Here is a 20,768-nt window from a genome sequence, read left to right as displayed (position 1 = left end):
TCTGGCAGGTAGTCCAATACATGTTAAATATGTTAAAATATATGTTAAATCCAATATGTGCATACATACTGATACAGTTATCTTTCTGCACAAAAAATAATCAGATCAGGAAGGAAGAAAAAAACCTGACAAAATAAAATGCAAGCAAATAACAACAAAGAGAGTGAGAATGCTATGTTGTATTCCACACTGTTCCCATGGTTCTCTGGGTGCATTTGGCTCTGTCTATCACTGAAAATGTAGAACTGGTTTGAATCCTCTCATTGTTAAAGAGAGCCATGTCCATCAGAATTGATCTTGTATAGTCTTGTTTTTGCTGTGTATAATGATCTCCTGGTTCCGAAGAAGCTTACATTCTAATGCAAAGTTCTATACTCAATACCTTTAGCATTTATTCACTCCTCAATTTCTTTTACTCTAATTCCTATTATCACCAACTACCATTTCCCTAAGCATCTATGTAATATCTTCCTAAGAGACAGACTTTCTACCCCCTTATCATGCTACCTTTTTATAAATACCAATTTATAAGTACAAATCTCCATGACTTGAACTATAAAACAAATATAACTAAATGATACATTAATAAAGATTTTCCAGATATTTTATTCCTTTGAAATTTTTATAGGTGATTATATAATATTTTTGGCAATTTATCCTAAAAAGACAATCCAGAATAACATCTGGACAAGAGGAATTAAAGAAGTTTTTTTTTTCTTTTATTAAAATTTAGCCAGTGGCATTCATATTGCTAGGTTCTAATTGGAACACTCAGTTTTAAAAAGATATGTACCATGGATCTAAGACATCATATTTCTTTTCCCCACTAAATAAACCTTAAACTTGTTCTATTAACAGTACATCTAAAGCCTGTCAGCATCAATTATGAGGTTAGGCGTTCTGTAAGATCCTAGAAAAGGTCAGGGTGTATTCTTTCCAAGCCTCATGCTTCTGTGAAATATTCATGGTATTGCTCAGATATTGGAATTGGATTTAATGTTTCATTGCTTTGCCATCTGTTTTTTTCCTCCCAGTTTATTTTTCATCCTTGTTGTCATTGCGGATTTCCAGATTAGGGTCAGTTCTATAAAGCAGGTAAAATGAACATCAAGTTCAGGATGTCACATTCATATTGTTGTTACATTTAAGTGAGCCTTTAAGAAAGGTTTGAAATCCTTTTTTGACAGAGATCTGTTGACATGGATGGATGAGCTTAGAGGGTTCTGCTGCCTATGAAGCTTTATATCTTCATTAAGGAAAGTTTTTAAATGAAACAGAGAAGGCTATTTTGAAAAGGTTGTCTACTAATTTGTTTCTGGAATTCCTTATAGGCTCAGTTCTTTGAAGGGTACTAGGGGGAAGTTGTGCTTGCAATCAAACGATTAAGTTGTTACACATTTTTAGTATGTCAGTAGAAATGCAAAAGCAATTTGGAACCACCATAATTTGGGCACAAAATAATGTCATTAGAAGCTATTTTTTCCCCTATTGTTTATTTTTAGGGAAGCAGTGTGCAACACAAACACAATATTGTATCATCCATTAGGCACAATTTTTCTATCTGTTGGTTTTGCCCAACTTTTTGTTACTGTTATTATTTTAAAAGCATATGTGAGTATGGCTATATGGAGCTATTTATTTTTAGTGAGAAAGAAGATGGACAAAGGCCAGAAGTCAAAAGATCTGGATACTAGTCTCCAAACTTCTTGACTTTCAGAAAGTCATTTATCTTCTTTGTGGCTCACTTTCCCCATTTCTAAGATGGAGATTTTAAACTTCAACCTAATGGTAGCCCTTGAGTAAGAGATGCAACAAGATTGATATCTTCACCAATGGAAAAATGTGTGGTGCTGAAACCCACATTCAACTTCTTAACGTCACTCTTGTTCTAAAAACTGCTATATCTCTGAAATCCCAGAACACCCAGACCTTCAAAGAATTTAAATTGCTTGTCACCCAAATGGCAAAGGAAAGATGTATGGTAGCCATAAATAAGTTGTGGCACATTACCAATGATGGCTGGCACCTAGGAAGGGCTTATAACACATCATCCAGGAGACGTACGATCCAAAAACAGGGAGAGGGCCAATCAGGCAGGGAGAGTGAAGGATAACAGATGGGCAGCCTGAGGACTGCTCTGGTAACCGTGGAAGGCGACAGAATCATAGAATTGGAGTGCTGAAAAGGACCTCAGTCTAGTGTCCCAGCCGGCTCCCAAATGCCCACTACCATGTTCCCAATCAGCTTGCAGGGATGGAAAGAAGGCTGAATTATATATCAGGCAACCTGGATTTAAAATCCTGGTTCTACTTGTGTGACTTTGGACAAAGCCCCTACCTTCTTTAAACCTCAGATTCCTGATAAAAAGTGAGCCATTTAAATTCTATTAGACTTGGGATGGAAAGAGCCATCTGCATCCAGAGAGAATTGTAGAGACATAACGTGAATCAAAACATAGTATGTTCACCTTTTTGCTGTTGTTGTTTGTTTGCTTGAATTTTTTTCCTCATGCTTTTTTTCCTTTATTTGATCTGATTTTTCTTGTGTAGCATGATATATATATGGAAATATTGTTAAGAGTACATATTTATCCTACATCAGATTACTAGGGGAAAGAGGAAGGGGTAAGGGAGAGAGAAATTTTGAACACAAGATTTTGCAAAGGTGAATGTTGAAAACTATTCTTGCATGTATTTGGAAAAAATAAAATATTATTTTAAAAAATGATCCATTGAATTAGGTGAGCCTGAAGGTTCCTCCCATCTCTAGATATAGCACTCTGTGTGACTTTCTAGTTCTTGCTTGAAATTTTCAAATAAGGGAGAATTTATTGCATTATCAGGAAATTCATTCTGCTTTTGGAGGGCACTAACAGGAAATCTTGGCCGGCATCAAGCTGAAATTGTCCCATTTGTAATTTCCATCCTTTACTCCTAGAGTTGCCTTCTCAAGCCAAGCCAAACAAGCTTAACTCTTCTTCCATATACTAGTCTTGCACATAATTGAAAACAGCTCTCATGTTCTCTCAAGTCTTTTCTTTTGCCCATTAAATAATCCCAGTTCTTTCAGAAGATCTTCATTTAGCGTGAGCTGGAGCCTCTTCCACACTCCTAGGATTACTTTTCAATGTTCTTCCAAACTCAAACTTCCTACAAACAGAGCATCCTACATTGAGTCCAGGACTATGATGAGCAGAGCATAGGATCATAACACTTTTGATTCCTTATTCCTCGAAACCACAATTTTCTTCACGCAGTTCAGGTTACTTTTAGTTTCTGTGGGTACTATATCACATGGGTGATTTGTATTGAACTGGTGAAAATCCACTGAAAGCCCCAGATCTTTTTTTTTTTTTTTCTCAAACCATTGCCTAACTATGCCTTTAAAATCCTATTCTTGTGAAGATGGTTTTTTTATTAAAGTTTTTTATTTGCAAAACATATGCATGGATAATTTTTCAACACTGACCCTTGCAAAACCTTGTGTTCCAACGAAGATGACTTTTTAAACCTAAATGCAGAACTTCATGTAACTTCTTTCCTTATATGCACTAGTATGGGACCTGTTTTTTGTTTCTGTTTGTTGATATGAATAAGATTCTCTCCTCATTGGTGGAGCTGAATGCCTCATGTGGGTCAATGTTTTGATTCAAGGATTGCGGAATTTTCCAATCTATCACACATAATAATTCTATGTTTTCTGTTGTTATTGTTTTTGTCTTTTAAAATTTTTTATTATTATCATAGTTATTATCTATATTATTTTCCTGGTTCTTCTTACTTTGCTCTGCACCTGTTAATTTGTGGCCTCTCCAGATTTTTCATAGCCGTAATTTCTTACATGGCAGCTATATCCTTTTACCAATTTACTCAATCTCCAACATGTCTTTTGAATTTTTGATTTTTATTTGGGCCTGCTCCTTAGAAGTGAAAAAGGCTTTAAAAATGGCAAAATGACATTTTGTAATAGCCAATTGGGAAATGGTCATGTTTTATCCATAAAGAGATACATATTCAACTGATAATCTCAAATAGATCCATTGAGATTGGCTTAGTGTTAAATGAATTATACAATGGATTCTATTCCTTTGAAATATTGATCTCAGCATCTGGTAACTTAGATTTTCTATTCATATAAGGAGGAAATTTCTGAACCCACCATACCATGTAGACTAAAATAGTCATGTGTTTATTTAATAGGGGAATGAAAATTGAAATTATCCATTGAATCTACCAGTATTGTTCGGCTTAAATCGGATAATTGCAAGCTTCACTGCTGCTCCACATCATGAAGGCACCACCTGGGTGTCAATTTTCTTACAGCTGATGTATCTTACCAGCCATTGTAAGGTGCTTTGTAAAAAGCAGGAATTATTCAAGCAAGTCCGAGCGTGAAACAAAAGGCTTAGGAAATTCAAGTGGCTCATAGGCCGGCTCCCTTCATAGGTCCCAGCACCACATACTGACATCACTTCAGGATTACAGGAGAATGATCTTTCTCAAACACTAATATCTGAAGCACACAAGATAAAAGGGCTTCCTGAACATGACCAGCTAAGGAAATTGCTTTTTGAATAAATGTTCCCTTCTCTGAAGTTTGTACCTTTATGAAATGTCCTCCCAGAAGGAGTTTCATTTTCTTTTGGGTAAGCATGTTTGTTTGTTTTTAAACAGGAGGCCAGAGGAAACTGAACTAGCCGGAGCCTCGAGTCTCCTGGGAACACCCTGATCTCTTTTCCATTGAAAAAGCAATAAAGGAGATGGGTTTTGGAGACACTGGGGTGCTCAGGGATTAGCATGCCAAAGTATTCCTCATTTCTAGAGATGCAATAAGCATCTTGGGTTTTGCCTTCAGACTTTCTAGTTTCTTTTCCTCAATGTCCCATGGATACTCCCTGTTAGAAAAGACAGTGGTAGAGAGTTCAGAATTCTGTCTTGGGTATCCTTTTATCATCTCTACTTTTAAGGTAGTTCTCTATACTAATTATTAATTAAATCTGGGATGGGGGAGGGAGGAGGTCAGAGTTCTGAGCTGAGACCTTAGCTCTCTCCCTAGCTTTAGATAAGTTATTTATCCATGTTAGGACACAGTTTTTCTAATCCATTGAACAGAAAAAAAAAGACTCCTTATTTTTCAAGTAGGATATAGAGATCCAAGTGCTAATTAAAATTTTAAAATATAATTTAATTTTAAGTATTAGGATTGTCTGTTGGTACATACAGATATATCAAGACAGCTTAAATCATGGAGAGAATTAGACTTGGAATAAGGAAGATCTGAATTCAAATCCTGTTTCTGATACCTGACAGCTGAATAAATGTGGGCAAAGCCCTAATTTCTCCACCTCAGTTTTCTCATCTATAAAATGGGGGTGATGATAACCATAGCATGTTCTTGTGACTATGGGCAAATCCATGAACACATTAGAGATCCAGGAAACTCTTTAAGATTGTGTGAGTTGCTGAGAAGGGACTAACCTGTGTTAGTGAAGGAAGTTTCCTTTCCCAGGAGTGCCTGACAGTAACAAAATTTTATATTTCACCCCTATATCTGTTTACCTCACATAGATTTTTTAAGAATCAAATGACATAGAGCACCAGCCCTGAAATCAGGAAGATCTGAGTTCACTGGTCTCAAACGCTTAATACTTCCTAGCTAGAAAGTCACTTAACCCCAATTGCCTCAACAAACAAACAAACAAACAAAAAGACATAATGTATGCAATTCACTTTGCAAGTCTTACAAGCAATTTAGAAATTCCCATCACTGATTGTATTTGTGTATGTATCCATTCCATATCCAAGTAACATTCCTTAATTCATTGAACAATTCTTTATTTTTGTGGCTGCAATTAACCATATAATATTCATTTTTCATCATATAGAACACATTTCATTGTGTTCATTTATTTTATTTTGAGCTGATTCTACACATGATTACTCAATCTGGATGTATAGATTTAATTTGAAGAAAATCATCTTCTATTAAAAAAAGGAAAGAAAAAGAAAATCACATTCTAAGTTTATACAAACATTTCCCTTAACTGGCAGGTACTTAGAAAAGGCCTCTGAACCTGGTATCTGAGCTCTGGGTTCAAATCTAGAATCTGATTTTTACTAACCACACGATCTTGAGCAAGTCATATGGCCACTTTGAGCCTCAGTTTCTTCATCTGCAAAAAAGAGAAGATAATAGCTATACAACATAGCTCATGAGTTTGTGAAGCGAAGGAGTGGTTTGTCTTTCTTAAACCAACCTATAGAGGGGAGTTATTGCCCTCCACAGAGTTGGTTCAGCAGACTGGCGATAGGATGGTGAGCTTTGATGCTGGTCAACTAGGGATATTGCATGGCTTTTAGGGCTTATGACAAACACATCCCAATCCCATAGATTCTGGCATGGCTCTGGGCATCGACATCCCGGTGGACTATTGGGTCTGTTTCTGCTGATCTCTGCATCCTTGAACAATATGCTAATAAAAAGCAGTGACAGCCGTCAGTTGGGTTTTACTGATGAAAATCTTTGCTGAAAGGTGTCCCTGGGTAGACAACTTTTTGAATGGCCCTTTACAATCCCTGTTTGATTATCTGCCTCAAAAATCATGCTTTTTTTTTTTCTGCCATCAATCAATATAATAGACCACAAAGAAGTCTCTATATCTTTTTTTTTTTTTTTTTGCTTGCTTTTTTCCATTGTTCCCTGTGTAAAGTACCAAAAGTTGACACAGTGTCTTTGTTGGGTAAACTACAAAGCCCATCCTGCCACTTTATTTCTTCTCAAGATCAAAAGCAAAAGGATGCATATTAGTTGTGTCATTCACTTAAGAAACCTTTATTAAGCACTTAGTATGTACAGAGCATGTACAGGTGCAGAGAGAGATGCATTATCAGAAGCATCTTTTTAGTAGGGCCCATTAGTTTCTAATGGGAAGGAAAAGGGTAATGGCTACCTTGATAATGAGACAAAACAAGTTTCAAGATTTCAGGCAAAGTTCTTCCTTCAATTCATACCTACATTGTGAATAACACCTACTCACATACTTTAGATAGAATTATTGTAAGGATGAAAACTAGAGAATATATCAAGGGCATAGAATTATTTGTTGTTAGTCCAATATTACTAATGGTATTATGTTGGTTACTTCAGTCATGTCCAACTCTCTGTGATCACTTTTGGGATTTTCATGGCCAAACCATTTGAATGGTTTCAGAACACTCTTCCTACTGTGCTACCTAGCTACCATTGCAATGATACTACAAATAGAAATGGATCACTCACCTATGTAACTCTGTATAATAAAAACCAGAAGGCTTATGGGGGAAATGGGATTAGGGGTATAATACTCCAATCTTTCTCAGAAATATTAAAAAATAGAATCTTGATAAAAACACATTTTTCTACAGATTAAATGATAAAGAAATATATAGCATGCATGACTCAGATGCTCATCAGTCTGCACCCAAGTTCCACAGGCTGAAAAGTTGATAACTAGTAGAAGGCAGCCTCAGATGTGAGCAACTCTAAGACCCCATGGACATGGCAGAAGGTGCAAGAGGGGATAGAATACTTAGAGACTAGCCCCCTCTGCTCATAGCTCCTGTTGTCTTAAAAGCTGGGCAACAAATATAGCACTTTAATGCTGAAAGAGACCTGAAGTTTGTTGGGGAAGTAGGTATTAAAAGAGTTTTAGCTTGTGAGTTATTGCAAAGTTGTACAATTTTCTGAGTTTTCATTTTTTCTTGTTATGCTCGAATTATTCTTTAATATATCAATTGCATTGGGACAAATTCAGCTTTTCAAAACATTGCAGCAGAACTGATTTTACTGGTTTCCATTCACATAAATATCTTTACAATCTGATGGGAACTTGAATGCCAGCTCCCTTTGAGGTGACCAGAGCTATTTCAAAGTTGAGCAGACTTTAGTTAGGTTTCATTAATAAAACTGTGTTTTGAAAGATGGCCTTGGATATTCAAGTTTGTTGAGTGACCCTTTTAAATTCTACTTGATCCCTGTCTCACAATCCACATCTCTTATTTTTTCCAGTAAAGATATAATGAACATACCCATAGCTTCTTAGAGCCCAGAGACATTGTAAATATTGGGAAAGGCATCTTTTTGATTAAATTTTACTGAGCTCATAAATAATCCCATTAGCAATATGTCTTAGGATATATGTTTGCATTTTGCTCCATCTCTCATGTTCCTTGAGGCCAAATAACTCAAGCATCAACGTCGTAACAAGCTCATATGTGTCATTCTGCCTCTGTTTCATCTAGTATTTTGTGTAATATCACTAAACAAAAATATTTGAAATGATACTGATCTTATAGATAAGAATCCCCTGAATGCTGTTAATTTCTGTTTTATATAAACTTCAGATGAGGGTCCTCTATTGCTATAGAAACCCAAAGTGAGTCCTTTGATCTTTTTTTGTAAGTCAGGTTAAAAAAACCCAAAAGTGACTAGTTGTTGTTTGCTGAGCTGTCCCTAACAAGCTTTCAAACAGAAAACTTGAAACTTCAATCTCTGACCAATTAATGTGAGCATCTGACAGTTTATGATATGCTACAGTAAATCTGAAATGCAGAGACCGCTGTTAGTATGGGTATTATAAGACATGCTGGTTACTCCAAGGGATAGGCATATTAACAGTCAGCTGGCTAATGTCTGATCCAAATTGCGATGCTGGCAAAATTTCATAGACTTCTTTGGCAATGGGCTTGACAATGTGATACTTTAATGTATAATTGGATAAGTAATTGGGTTTTGTTATAGTACAGTGGTTTGGCATAATTATTTTCCAGGGCTGTGATTTTCTAGTTAATAAATACTTTGGGGGGTTACAAATTCTTAAGTATCAACACTTTATGTTCATTGAAATTGGGATGATACTAATTAATATAAAAGCTTATTTCAGCATTTTAGTAGCAAAGGCGATGTAGAAAACTTTTGTCCTGTCTTGACGTGAGTTCAGTTATGTCAAAGCTTTGACCTTGTCCTCATCAAAGGAATGGGTTCTAGATGTCAATTTTCTTTTATATGGTGAAGCCTGAGATTCTCTCTATAAAATAACAAGGAGATGAGCCTTTGGCCCATCACAGTAAATTGAATTCTAGGATGGGGGAAGAGGGAGCCAGAAACTACTTGGCAACACTGGTACCTTGGTTAGAGGTCAGAATTGTTCCATATAGGGAAAAAAAAGAAGAGGGGAAAAAAAGAAAAGAGGGAAAGGAAAGATAAGAAGAACCTGGAGTTAGAAACTATTCACAAATCAATATTTGAAGAATTTGCATAGGATCATAGTGAGGGACCATAGAGAACACTCTGGTACAAACTCTACATTTTATAAATGAGAGAACTAAGACCCAAGACAAATGACTTATCCAAGGGTTCTTAAATAGTTAAATGCTAAAAGAAAGTTTTAAATCCAAATTCTCTGAATCCAGAATCAGTGCTTTTTATACACTGTACCAACTAGTTAAAAATGCCAGAGATTATTAATGGAGACGTCTTTTTCTGCTGAAAATAAAGGGAAAGGACAATTCAGTCCAGTTTGACTGGATGACTTCTTACGTCTGAGATCTTGTCCACTTGCTGTTCTGTGACTTACCTGATACTAGGAGAGGTAGAGGTAGAGCTAAAAGCCTGCCAGCCTATCCCTATCACTTCACAGAGAAGAAAATGGAGCCCAGATGGTTAAATTACTTCCCCACAATCACACAGGCCATCATAAGGATGAGGTTCTAACCTGAATCCTTTGACACCAAATTCAGTTCCTTGTTACTATAAAAAAGGCTGCCTCAAATATTTGTTTCCCTTTAAGATCTCTTTGGGATATAAGCCCAGTAGTAACACTGCTGGGTCAAAGGGTATGCACAGTTTGATAGCCCTTCCAAATTGCTTTCCAGAATGGTTGGATCAGTTCACAACTCCACCAACAATGTATTAGTATCTCAGTTTCTTGACCCTAAATTCAAACTACTTTTCAATGATGACTTTTTTGGTTTTTGTAATTATTATTTTTTATACTATTAGCTTTTTATTTTTCAAAATACATGCAAATATAGTTTTTAACATTCACCCTTGTGAAACTGTGTTCCAAATGTTCTCCTCCTTCCCCCTCACCTAGACAGTAATAATTCAATTAATGTAAGTTAAACATGTGCAATTCTTCTAAGCATATTCCCACATTTATCATACTACATAAGAAAAATCAGATCTAAAAGGAAAAACTTGTCAGTACCATCCCTATTTTTAATTTCATCAGCACTGTACTAAATTCCTTTCTTGTCTAATTCTTCATGCTTTTCAGCTATTTTGTCAGTACCATCTCCCTCATGCTCTTTCTCCTTTTTTCCTTATTCTAATATGTATGCAATTCCCTAAAGCCAATTGTATTATGTTGTATATATATAGAATGTTTCTTCAGGAATTGAATCAGGTCATTATCATTGTAATATTCAATTAGTTGCTCTCCCACTAGTTTCCATTTATCTGATGTGAAGTACGGGTTAGCTCCCTGGAGGCCTCAGAATCAGCCAGAGTCAGGATAAGCAAAAGTCCTTGGTTTTTAGGGAGAGAAGTGAAGGGGATGGACAAAACTGCCACACGCTCTCCACCAATCAACCTCCCTTCTCATCCTCTTCCAAAGTGACTCTGGCTTGTCTTACTCCACCTCCTAATCCCTCCTACAATTATCTGTATATACCAATTGTTGAGCCAGCACAGAATAGTGGGAAGGGCCATTTTCAAGCATATGCAACAGGTAATTAGCCTTAAGTGCTCGGTTGTCTGATTCCAGTGCACCTATTCAGAGTTTTAGCCCTTTACAATCTGGCTCTAATTTTTCTTTTTTAGAGAACCAAGGAAACATGTACTGTAATGGTTCTAAGAGTTCAATGATCTGCTTCCAATTTACAATCAAACCTTGGTTTTTTATTAGCTTAACTATGCACTCTACATACTTCCCTTGGGTGGGAAGGTTCTTTTCTAAGCATTTGTCCCATTTCAGCTGAAACACTAGTTTAGCCTTTACCAAAGTTTTCTGCTTGTCTATTTTTGTACTCACCCTATTTCCAATTCAGGGGGACTTCTCCATTGAATTCACGATCATGTCAGTTGGAACTGCTGAGTGTAAATCCTTACTTCCACATTCAGGCACCAAAATGTAATGTTCTGGCTCAGCTTTCTGGAGGTCCTCCGAATGGGCTTTGGTCTCAGCAGAATAATCACCACAAGAATAGTCAGGAATAAAGTCCAAAGTCCTTATTATCTCCTTCACAGTCTGTCTCCTTTGCCTGGGGCCAGGCTAGCTTTCTGGGGGACCTTCAGAAGAGCCTTGGTCTTAGTGGAGAAATGCAGGAGGCAGGAGAGCCACCAGGATGGTGGGAGATGGAATGTCTCTCTTCCAGTCCTTGTTGGTCCTTATATACTCTATTACAATTACAGCATTACAGCATACTATGCCTGTATGAACTTAAGAGAACCATTACATTGCCATGCTAAATACTACGTATAGACATAAACTAGATAACCATTGTCTCATCAATTCCTCTGAGTTATCACCTTGTTTCTAGTATACTTCTTGCAAATATACTTTTCCAGAGTTCTGTCTGGCATGTGTGTGTATATGTGTGTGTGTGTATATTATATTGCACAAAATAAAGTCCTGCATACAGAATATGAAAGGAAAAAATATATATGTATGTACATAAACAGACACACAAATATATCTTTTATACCTTCCTGGTCTTCACCTCCTAACTACCATGATTTCCTCTAAGACTCAGCTTAAATAAGAAGACTTCTCTTTTTCCCCAGCATCTTTCTTCTGAGACTACCTCTAGTTTACTCTATGTGTGTATGTGTATGTGTGTGTGTGTTGAGAGACAGTTATTTACATGTTGTCTCCCCCATCAGAATGGAAGCTCCTGAATCAAGGGACTGTTTCAGTCTTTATGTTTTGTATTCCAATGCTTAGCACAGTGTGTCTGGTATGCAACAAGTACTTAATAAATGTTTCATAATGACAGAAGCATTACATATCTGGAAATTAATTTAGCAAGAAGTATATGATTTTTATAACTACTCATGTTTGGCAAAATAAAGAACTAAATAATCTGAGAAAAATGTAATGTATATGTCAGGGTTGAAATAATATGGTAAGATGACAATGTTTTGGAATTAGTCTAAGAATTAGAATAGCAATGAGGAAAAAAATTCATATTAAATAAGAAAAAAAAATTTTAAGGGATGCCCCTTTAGTGGAAAGGAGAAAGGAGGAAAAGGAACACTTGCACAATTACATCTTAAAATCTATTATGATGAAATAATTATTGAAAACATTTGGTGCTATTTTTGAAAAAAAAATGACTTGTGGAATACATTAAATATCTTTATTTGGAACCAAATTCATGTAGTATTCTAAAGTTCCTTAAACTCAAGATCATTAAACAGGAATAAGAAGGCATTATTTAATAGGAAAAGGGTAGGTAGATGGCACAATGGATATAGAACTGGGTCTAGACTCAAGAAGACTCATCTTTTTGAGTTCAAATACATCCTTGGACACATAGTAGATGTGTGACCCCAGGCAAGCCACCTAACCCTGTTTGTCTCAATTTCCTTATTTATAAAATCAGCTGGAATAAGAAATGTCAAACCATTTCAGTATCTTTGCCAAGAAATCCCCAAATGGAGTCACAGAGTTAGACATGATTGAAAAATGGATGAACATATTTAATTGAAAACAAATTTTGAGGATAACGAGATAATAGCTTCATTTAAAAAGTCAAAAGATTTGCATCCATCTTATGCCATATTCTGATATAAATTTCAAATGCAGTGAAGTTTTAAATAATTTGAAAACACTGAAATTTATTGTGATAGAAGTTATATCTTTCAGAGCCATTCAAATGGGGAAAATATTTAAACATTCATGACTTAGAAGAAAATATGAGACAAAATAGATAAATTTCAGTTCTGCACAACACAAAGCCCTGCATACAGAATATGAAAGAAAAAAATCCTCTTGGAAAATCCTTGCAATAAACATTTCAAAGAAAAGTCTAGTATGCAAAACTTTTACAGAATTGATATATTTATAAGAGTAAGACTTTTTTCTCCAAAAGATAGTGGTCAAAGAAAATGAGCAGATCTTAAAAGAATAAACACATTACTGTTAACCACATGAAAGAGAGTTTAACCCCCTTAATAGTGACAGAAATGCAAATTTGACATCAATTTAACTGTCAAAGATAATAAAGATGGTACACAATTCAAAGCTGGCATAGCTGTGGAAAAACAGGTGGGCTAGCATACTTTTACAAAGCTAGAGATTGGATCTATCTTTTTCAAGAGCAGGAGAAAATTATTTATTCATATTTGTTGGGAAAACTTTTATTAATCCACTGTTATACACAAGGGACTGTGCTATGAAATGGGAAATTAGTGACACAATAATAATTCCCTGCCCTCAGGGAGCTTAAATTCTAATGGGGAGAATTTAAATTCAAAATCAGTTCTTCCTTTGAAGAGGAAGAAGCCAGTAGTAAGATCTGGGGGTCAAGAAGGGCTTGCTCTAGAAGATAGCAGCTTATTCTTTTCTTTCCCATCATTTCTTTGTCTCTATCTCTGTCTTTGTTTCTGTCTCTGTCTATCTCTGTCACTATCTCTGTCTCTCTCTGACTGTTTCTCTTTCTGCCTTTTCTGTTTCTGCCTTTCTCTCCTCCTTTCCCATCATTTCTTTATTTCTGTATCTCTGTCTCTTTGTCTCTATATCTCTCTCTTTCTCTCTCCTTCTGTATCTCTCTCTGGCTCTTCTTTGGCTTTGTTTCCATGTGGCTCTGTCTCTATTGCTGTCTTTCTTTCTCCCCCTTCCCCACCATTTCTCTGTCTCTGTCTCTATCTCTGTCTCTGAGTCTGTCTTTCTGTCTTTCTCTGTCTGGCTTTTTATCTTGCTTTGTTTCTCTGTGTGTGAGTCTATTCTTGTCTCTTTATTTTCCCCTTCCCCACCAATTTCTCCATCTCTATCTCTTTCCATGTCTCTGACTGTTTTTCACATACTGAAATGATTCATCAATGGGAAGATGAGATCAATACAGAGGAATGATTCTTGAGATTAAGAATTCTCAAATAAGCGGTTATATATTTCACTAAATTTATTAATTGACCCCTATTCTCTATCCATAATGACCTTGCCATCCCTCAGTCCTGACTTAGCATTTTTTGGTGCCCCTCTGATGCATTTCTCATGTGATCTTGGAAATTATCGTTATCAATATATACACCTCTCCCCTTTGCTGGACTGTAAGCTCAGTGAAGGCAGAGACCTTGTCTGAGTTAGACTTGGAATATCAGTGCCAAGGACATGATATGCTTTTTTACATAGCAATTTCTTGATAAATGTGTGCTGAATGAAGTCCAATTCCTTTAGCAATTTTCTGAAAATGTGATCCGTTTTGTTGTTTACATTGCATTTGTGGGCTTTTCTGCATGAAAATGGGAATTTATGGATGCTTTTTCTAACTTGTAAATACTCTAGTGCTTTTTGTAGCCACACAAAAGAAGCCTCCAGAACCTCATATTTTTGTTTTTACAGAAAACTTCCTATTTCTCCTTATCAGATGAGTTTAAATAGACTATGTTTATGTCCCAATTCCAATAGCTACTTTTTAGGATGTGTTTTCTTCCATATACAGATCATCTCATCCCTGAGGATATGCTTTCAAGTATTGCACTTAAAATAAAGCAACCAAATTGCAGAGATAAGTTACGGGAATATCTGCTTCCAGGAAAAATATAAAACAACCAAAAACTATTGTCAAAATTTCCTTGAGTAGGCAAGTAAATGAAGAAAGGGCTCATTTATCTCTCTACCAACTTTGCAAAGACAGAGAAGAGTAATTAATAGCAACTTGGCAAATAGGATCCTTTAAATTTTAAGATTCTGAGAATTGGGATTTCCCATATGAAAATGAGTGGGACCCTTTACCATGCAACAAATAATGTGGCTCAGTTGTCCCATCATTCCCTTTCCCATATATGTATATGTATATGTACATATCTTCCATGTGATCTTCCAGAGCAGTTATTCCAGGTTTGAGAAATTTGGTGGATCAGCGTCCACCCACAAACCACGAGTCATAATGGAAACCTATGCTACATTTTCCCTAGCTAGAGGATATGTTAGTCCATAATAAAGAATTATAGGAGAACAGATAAAGAGCTAAAAGAGACCTGGGAGGATGCTGAATGCAAGGAAAATAAAGCCCAGGAGGAGAAAAAAAAACATTCATAGGGTCACACAAAAGGCATTTAATCAAACAATGAAGGAAAATGAATGGTAAGAAAGGAACACATGGGGTAATATTCTCCCACAAGTTACCATTGCACTAGTGTGGAAATGCAGCCACAGAAAGAATCCTTGTGAAAAGGAACAAACATGGAAGACATCTATTTAGAGAACACATTTCCTCTAATATACAATAAATGTCTCCATCTATTCCAAGATATCGATTATTACGAGAGCTTTCTAATGAGAGCACAGAAGGCTTATTTCCCTTCTCTCGCTTCAGGCAAGATGTGGGATGTGCAAATACCAAGTCAAATGTATGCTCAAAGAGTAGACAGAGATCAGACATTTCATTTGATGTGAAATGACTCCAGGAAATAGTAAAAAGAAGAAGAAAGAGAACAGCAATTGACATTTATAGAGTTCTCTCAGGTTTTTGAAGAATTTTATATACATTTGGGCCTCAGATCACTCCCTATGGAGTAGGGGAGATGAATATTAGTATCCGCATTTTACAAACATAGAAATTTAGGTTCAGAGAGGCTCCATGTTTTGTCCATGGTCATATGATTATTAAGGATGACCCAGGAGTGATAAAATAAAAATCACTCTGATTTCTATACAGCTTTAAGATTTACAAAGCACTTGCCTAGCAATCATCCTGTGAAGTAGATCACAAAAGTATGATTGGAACCATTTTACAGATGAGTAAATTGAAGCCTATGGAGATTTTGAAGTCTCTGATATAGAGCTGGTAAGTGAAAGAGACAGAACTTAAATCCTTTTGGACTCTTAGGGGCAATGATTTTTCTGCTATGACACACAGCAGGGAACAGAAGAGGAAATGAGTCATCTATCAGACCTCAGAAAGGAACATCAACAATAACAGTCTGAATATTATGTAACTATATTGACCAAATTTTACTCAAATAAAGGAAAGAAAGGAAAAGAAGGAAAGAATGAAGGTGGGAAAGAAAGAAAAGAAAAGGAAAAGAAGGAAGGAAGGAATGAAGGGAAGAAGGGAAGGAGGGAGGAGGAAAGAAAGAAGGGAAGGAGGGAGGGAGGAAGGTAGAGAAGAAAGTAGGTTGGAAAGGAGGGAGAGAAGGAGGAAAGAAAAAAGGAAAAAGAGAAGGAAGGAAGCACATATGCTAGGCATTGTGCTAAGCATTAGAGACACATTTAAACCAACAAACAAAAAGAATGACAGAGAAAATAAACACCCAAAATAACCCATAGAAGAAGGCTGAAAAGTAGGGTAGATAATGAAGACACTTGGTCACACGGTTTTGAAATCTGGAAGCCAAGAACAAGGCCAGGAGAGAAATGAAGGCTACCTTGGACCCCTCCACAAAACTGAGCAACTTACCTATGGGAGAAAAGGGTGCATCTTAAGGAGGGATATTCTAATTTAGAAGTCCACCTTCCTCACTTTATAGATGAGACACCTGAGCCCCAGAGGAGTTAAATTACTTGTCCAAAACTCTACAGATGTTAAATGGTGTTCAGCATTGAAACCCAGATCTAGAATGTTGTTTTTTCAGCCACTATAGCTCACTGTATCTCAGAGGCAAATGTAAATTCTTTGGGATTATTCATGGTTTGTAGATTTTCTCTTTTCACCGCTCCTCTCTATTAGCACAGAAAATTGGCTTCAGTGCTACACTATGGAATTGCCTTGAAGTGAAGCTAGACTCTGAGTATTTCATAATACACAAGTTTCACAGCACCTGGATCTCTGTTCCTTATGGAGGACAAGGTGTGTGTGGAAGGAGGGAAGCTGCTCTGAAGTACTCAGCCATCCAGCTGAAGCCTCTAAACTAGCTTGGAATCTTGAGTGGTTTAAGGGGATTTTTCTGGTCGCTGGTGATTGACCTTGGGGAATGGCCACCTTTGGACAGGAAGAAGGGGACAGAGGAAGATCAAAAAGCAGTAAAGACTTGCTGAAGGATGTATCCCTTCATGGAGATCAGTGGGATGCTGTCAAGAGTTAAGAGAAGCAGTGGGATCTTAAACAGAAATACTGAAATAAAATTGGATTCGTGCTCTCATGAATGTTGGAATTCTTCCAGTGATATGCAGCCCATTCATGCCAGCCCATCCTATATGACCTTCACCCATATCCTCCCCTAAGTGAGTGACAGGAAACAGCCAATGTGCCAGAAAGACCTATTTTATTTCTTTTGACATCACAAAGATACCAAGGGAATACATGGGCTGTCCATTCATAATTTTTTGCTCATCCAAAATAACAAGTCCATCTTTTTACTGTTAATCTATACCTTTTTGGGTTTGTTTTTCAGTCATGTCTAACTCTTGAGGTTTTCTTGGCAGAAATGCTGGACTAGTTCACCATTTTCTTTTCCAGATCATTTTTACAAATAAGGAAACTGAGGCAAACAGGTTAAATGACTTACCCAAGGTCACACAACTGACAGGTATCTGAGACTGGATTTGCACTCAGAAGATGAATTTTCCTAACTTCAGGATCCAGTAGTCTTACCTATTATGTCATTTAGCTCTCCCTATATCTTCTATAGGTTCTTTAAAACAAAATGTTTAAATACTTAGTTATAACCAAACTTGTCCTCTCCACAAAAAGAGATAAAAATATGGACTACTCTCCCTTCTTTGTAGAGATAGGGAATTATGGATGCAGAACATGGCATAAACTATCAGACTAGGTTGAAATGGTTCACTTTTCTGAGCTCTTTCTCCTTCTTCCCTCCCCTTTTATCCATTTCTATTCATCGAGATTCTTTGGAGCAGCCCCAGTTATGTGTAAATGTGAGAAACAACGATAAGAATAGATATGTTTCTACTTTCTCCTGCTATTAGAGATGGAGCCTCAGCATGAAAGACCACACATTCTCTGGGAGTGGGAATGGGAGGGGATTCATAAGGATCTTAGGATCACAGATACAGAGCTTAAAAGGGCTCTCAAAAGCCATTTATTCCACTCTCCTTATCTTATAGATGAAGAAACTGAGGCAATAAAGAGGCCATATAATTTGGATAAAATCACCCAAGCAATAAGTTCACAGAGGTGAAATAGGAACCCAGGTCTTTTGCCTCTTTCCCCTCTATCCCATTAAAATCAGTCTATGTATCAGCTTTGCTAACACCCATTTTTTTATTTTCTCAATTTCTCTTGTAAACCATTCGTAAGCTTTGGCATATGACCATCTGCGAGGCATATGAAAATAACAGACGGTTACCCTAATATCCAGGAAAATACTGACATTCCAAGGCTCTAAATTATTTGGACTCATCTGGTGGAATCCGTATCACCACGAAGCCACTTAATGTTTGATTTCTGGGCTTCGGTCTTTTTTGACAGGAGTACCAGAAGTGGGGAGACCATATATTCTGGATGTTGGAAGTGTTCCTCATCATTCTATTGAATTGTTAGAAGATGGATTTACAGCTGACCTGGAGCAAGTATCAGAATGAAATTAGTCTCTGACTAGAAGAACAGCAATCTAGTTTGCCTGGCCCTGGGCAATGGCATCATATCTGCCTTGTGCAAGGAAGGAAATTACTTCCTGATGTCATTTCCATCTACTAAAGAGAATTAAATCCTTGTAGCAAAATGCAAAACTGACTTGCTGCAAGCTAACTTCTGAGTAGAAGATAGATCTCTCTCATAAACATATTTGCAGTTTGCTTATATGCTAATAATCCTCATTTACTCTGGAAAACACCAGAGTCAAAATGCCACTTTACTGAAAATCAGACCATGTGTCAACTCTTCTCAACTGGCTTTCCCTTTTGTATTAAGGTTTCTCTCTAAATACACGGAGAGAAATGCCCGTTGGCTTCCATAGCCTTGGTATTGGGCTGGACTAAACCGAGAATAATTCTAGTTAAGGATATTAAATTAAATTATTTTTGGCGGTTTCCCTTATTTAGTGGAAAATATTATAAGCTCCTCAAGGGCAGGTCTCATCTTGGACAATCATTTGACATCTCCAGATCTCAGCTTCCTCTATGAAATAAAAAGAATTGGATTAAGTCCCTTCCATTTCGATAAATTAGAAATTCTTCCATCTCTCCAAGAGAACTTTGTTTTGGTAAGTAAATTTGTTCCAGTGGTTGTCATAGAGTAATGATGTTTGACCTGGAAAAGACTTTAGAGAGCTAAATATCATGGGACCTTGGAGTTGGAAAGGGATTCAGTAATTAAAAGTATTGATAAAAAAGAATTCTCACTCTAACAAACTAGTATATGTAACAGGAAAACTTGTCCGAGGGGGGAAATGACAGTTTCTTGGTATGATGGTATCATGGCTAATTTTCATGTCCTTGAGTTATAGATATTTGTGGATATGTTTTGTTTTTATATTGTTTAAATTTCCTTCTTCATCTTTTCTTCATCCTTGAGCAATAGTTGTCAAACTTTTGATTAAAGATCTCTCATAAAAGGGAACCATTAAAATTAGAGGCAATGCATTTCACTCTGGGATAGCACTGTTTGGGGCCTAAAAGGCTTCTCTTTGAAACTCACCCCAATGCACTAATTGTCTTCTTTCCAGCCAACCTAAACTTGTCAAATCTCTCTTCTACATGATAACTTTAATGGTTTTATTCTTTAAGAGATTAGAAATTTACTAAGACTTTGGGAGCACCCAGTTTATATGCTATTTACTTATAAACATTCTATTTAAACATTAATATTTCACTGAAGACTATGCAAACTCTTTTAAATAGATAGTGGTATAATATCAGTGGTTGAAGAATATTTAAAGTCATTTCAGTTGATGAAGACATGTTTATTTGTCATTCATTTGTATTCATTGTTAATTATATTTTACGGTTTATCATCTGGAAGCCTCTTCTTGTGGTGGGAGTTGAGGTGGAAAGAGAGATGCTTTCTTTATGTACCTATATTTATTCTCCCCCATGGTATTATTCACTCCTTTGCATTCATTAGGAATAACTGAATCAAAGTACTTAATAAAATTAGAGGTAACGAAAAGTGTGTGTAGCAAAGGCAAGGAGAGACTAATTTTTAAAAATCAGAGTTGTGAATATTCCAGGAAATGTTAAATATGAAAGGAAAGAAGGAAGGAAGGAAAGAAGAAAGGAAGGAAGGGAGGAACAAAGGAAGAAAGGGAGGGAGGGAAGAAGGGAGGAAGAGAAGGGACAATTCAAAAGAGGCAGATACAAGATGAAAATATACATATTACATCTCTGACAAACATTACACACTCTTTTTAATAGATAGTGGTATAATATCAGTGGTTGAAGAATATTTAAAGTCAATTCAGTTGATGAAGACATGTTTGTTTGTCAGCCATTTGTATTCATTGTTAATTATTTTTTACTCTTTATCTTCCAGAAGCCTCTTCTTGTGGTGTGTGTGGGGAGGTGTAAGTGGAAAAAGAGATGCTCTTTTTACCTACCTGTATTTATTTCCCCCCATTGTATTATTCACTCCTTTGCATTCATTAGGAATAAATGAATCAAATTCCTT

The 20,768-nt window shown here is 36.4% G+C and overlaps 1 protein-coding gene across 1 annotated transcript in view; it reads left to right on the top strand.

The window, feature by feature from the left end:
* FHIT (fragile histidine triad diadenosine triphosphatase) overlaps window positions 1–20,768 on the top strand; it is a 992,759-nt gene that overhangs the window by 935,863 nt on the left and 36,128 nt on the right. The gene's annotated exons all lie outside the window — the stretch shown is intronic.

This window comes from Sarcophilus harrisii, chromosome 1, assembly GCF_902635505.1.
Source record: "Sarcophilus harrisii chromosome 1, mSarHar1.11, whole genome shotgun sequence".
Taxonomy (NCBI): domain Eukaryota; kingdom Metazoa; phylum Chordata; class Mammalia; order Dasyuromorphia; family Dasyuridae; genus Sarcophilus; species Sarcophilus harrisii.
The sequence above is the reverse complement of the archived record's forward strand: the minus strand, read 5'-3'. Positions and strand labels throughout refer to the sequence as shown.